We start from the raw sequence: 3531 nt of genomic DNA on the forward strand, positions 1-3531 counted from the left end.
GTCTTTCATTCTCAAATCTGCCTGTTGTGGTCTTTATGTGTTGCGTTATGAAGTTTTGTGAAAATCTGTATGTGATGGAGAAAAATGGATAACGGATATCATTTTCGGATTCAGCGTACAAGAATTACAGTAGAACATGTAAAAATTTCAAGATAATAAAACCATTGCAAGCCTGTGTAATTATTAGCATCAACTTTGCAACATTTCTGTACAAGTGATTTAAGATCATTAACAATGAACAAATGACCGAATAAAGAATTATTAAATTATCAAACATCTGGCCATAAGCTTAAGATAAGAAACATTAAAATATAATACAAAATTATGTGATCAGATACATATTGGAAATGGCTACTTGGAGAAAAAGTCTGGGCTTACTACAAACTATTTAATAATTCACTAGATAAATTAAATTGATCTAGGTAACATAAGACACCAAGATAGTTCATGCTGCTTGAAACGAAGAGACACACAGGTAACATCCATAATCCGGAAAATCAAAATCATTTATATTGCCAGTCAGTGGCTGAGATCCTTTGATGCCTATTGCTGGGTTTCCCCAATTTTATCCGAAATAAGATTTAGTACACAGTTGAAATTACCACCCACAATCGTATCATTTATCGACAGAAAATACCAATGCAATTTTCTGTCTGTTTATTTGGAGTACAGACATTTACAAGCTGAACAGTTCATCCGTGAAACAATACATCAGTTACAACTAGTCTACCATCTGAGTTGCTATGAGAAATTAAAATTGAGAATTGAAAGCGTAGGTGGGATAACTATACCTACCTCAAAAACTGTGAATTCAGCCCAAGAAGGAATGGGGTGAAAGAATCAATATTATAAAACTGGTTTGAAGAGAACAATGGAGATATTCACGACCCGACTTCTGGCATTTTGAAGACTGTAAATTATGTAACAGAGGAAGTACAGCCACTGGGAAACATGATTTCCGTCGTGACTTACACTGTGACAGCATCATCATCAGAGCTTGCACCATCACAGATGGTAAACAATCAGCTGAATGTTAGGAAGCATCTTCATCGTCTTCTGCGTGTGACAAAGGAGATATTTAAGGACTCTCCAAAACTGAAAGGTTTGACAAAGACAAAGTGGAAATGAAAAGGACAAATTAGTAGGGAGTGACTCTCAGATTCTATACATTCTGTGGGAGCTGGCTAATCAGGGTTTTCTGAAACATTCTTAACTACTCTATCTTCCTCCATAGAATAATTAGCGACACATTCAACACTGTCCATATCAGGTGTCGCTTTTAACACGATCTAATCCCACAGACTGATCAGTAGCACATTCGATATTGTTCTCATTAGATGCTACTGCAAAACTTGGCTGTTCTGATTGGATAAGCACTAACATATATACATCATTGGTATTATTCATCACTTTACCTACTTTATTCGTATAAGTAGACCTATAATATGGACAATAAAATGGGAATCTCCACATATTTCACCCATTAAATAGTCATGGCTTTGATGTTCATACTTGAAACACTTCAAACATTTTTGTGTCACACCTTCTTGATGACATCACCGACATAATTGGACTATTTCTGAGTAATGCACTATAAGACTAATGTGGTTAATACAAAGAAAGTTTTCATATCAATTTTCAATTTCCCATGTTTTATTTGGATCATCTGGGCAGTTTGCATGTTCTTTGTAAACTACACGACAATATCGTGGAAGAATTAACAAAATAATTTTAAATTTGGAGTTCAAATAGAGCAAACGTTCTTGCCGTCCATTTCAGATTTATTCCAATTTGACGAATTTCTATCAATTCATCAGAGTTTCAGAGCTTTCCACGTCCGAGAAACTTCTGTACGTTAGACATGGTTGCAACATAAGTTTCCAATATGAAAGTGCTTAAAACAAACTATTGAACTTTCCTCCAGTTCATTTTTTTAGGAAAATAATAGCTTCATTTGGATGTTATGTTGGACTAGCAATGAAATGGATTGACCTGGGTCAGGTCATAATTTCATTATTAACTGCCGACATAGTACCCTAATGACAACCAAAAAACTAAAACAGCTTTCCTAACATTACAACTCATGAAAACTGGGAAATAGCAAAACCAATCTGCCTAGGCCAGTGAAAGGCTAAAGAAAACTCGAAGGCACACGCTACAATAAACCACAAAACTGATAATATAAAAAATGAGTTAATAAGTATTCTTACAACACAAAACGAATCTGTAAAGTGTAGTATTTAATCGGCATCTCACTATTTGTATAAATTATGGCTATAAGAAGAGAGTACGTAGTGTGTCGATAATCGCATAACAAGAGGCGAGGAGTGATGTAGAGGGTCCACTACGCTACTTGTTAAAACCAGCTGGTGAGGAACAGTAGGAACATGAAGTAAAGTGGTAGTGATTAGCGCTAATTCGAGAGTGGTGGTAGAGAAAGATCTAATTTTTTTCATTCATTCCAGCCCTGGGAGCCGTCAAGCCATTATAGGGCCATGGCTTCTCTTTGCTCAACAGAAAGTTGAAAACTGGAGCATTAAGAAAACATCTTTGAACATACCAGATGCAAAGGTCTTGGAGATGAATGAGAATCAGAAGGAAGGTAATGCATTCGCATAATTATTTTGCAGAGATGAAAGCGAGTTTAAGAGCATAGTATTTTAGAATTTGTAGTCAAAGATAAAAGGGAGCAAAAAGCCAGGAAGTGTGACTATAAGTGAAACAGAGTAGAATGAAGGTCTTGTAAGTATATAATATAAGAGATGGATTTAATACACAGAATGCGCTTTTCAGCTAACTGAGAAGATGAAGATGGCAGGTGACTTTTTGTTGAGAGCTATCATCTTAGCCTTCCAGGTAAGGTGGTTTATCAACAAGGAAGACTGAGATATTTGACAGTATCTCACAACTAGATAGGGCCATCTTCAATATGGACATTAATAAAGAGGAATTTATTGTAGCAAGGACGGTATTTATAACGTATAAAACTCAATAATATAGACTTGGTCTTGGAAGGATTAATATAAAGATATCAGTTACATTTCCAAGTCAAAACGACGTTGATAGCAGATTGTAAAACTACTTAGGTGATGGTTGTGGGGCAGGTAGCTACAATAGTTGTATCATCAGCAACGTATAAGATACAAAGGAGAGGAGACAACATTGATACCTTAAGCACACCACATATACCACAGTAATGTAATGCTACCTAGCTTTTACATGTTTAACTATATTGAAAGAAGGAAATGAAGAATGTTTAAGATGCAAATTTGTTCCTTTTGGTAAAATAAAATGTTAATGTTATTATAAGCTAATTAAACTAATACGTCCAGTTTTATTTCAGAAAAAAAAATGTTTTGAATAACTAATTTTTAAAGGACATTGTGCAGAAAATGTTTTTCCTCACTATCGTTAGAAGAAAAACAAATTTATATGTTTTTTACAACGCCCATTCACCAATTTAGAATTATAAATTGTATATGTTTAAGACATAAGTTTGTTTTGTTTTTGAATTTCGCGCAAAGCTACACG

Source organism: Limulus polyphemus, unplaced genomic scaffold (genome assembly GCF_000517525.1).
Source record: "Limulus polyphemus unplaced genomic scaffold, Limulus_polyphemus-2.1.2 Scaffold3156, whole genome shotgun sequence".
Taxonomy (NCBI): Eukaryota; Metazoa; Arthropoda; class Merostomata; order Xiphosura; family Limulidae; genus Limulus; species Limulus polyphemus.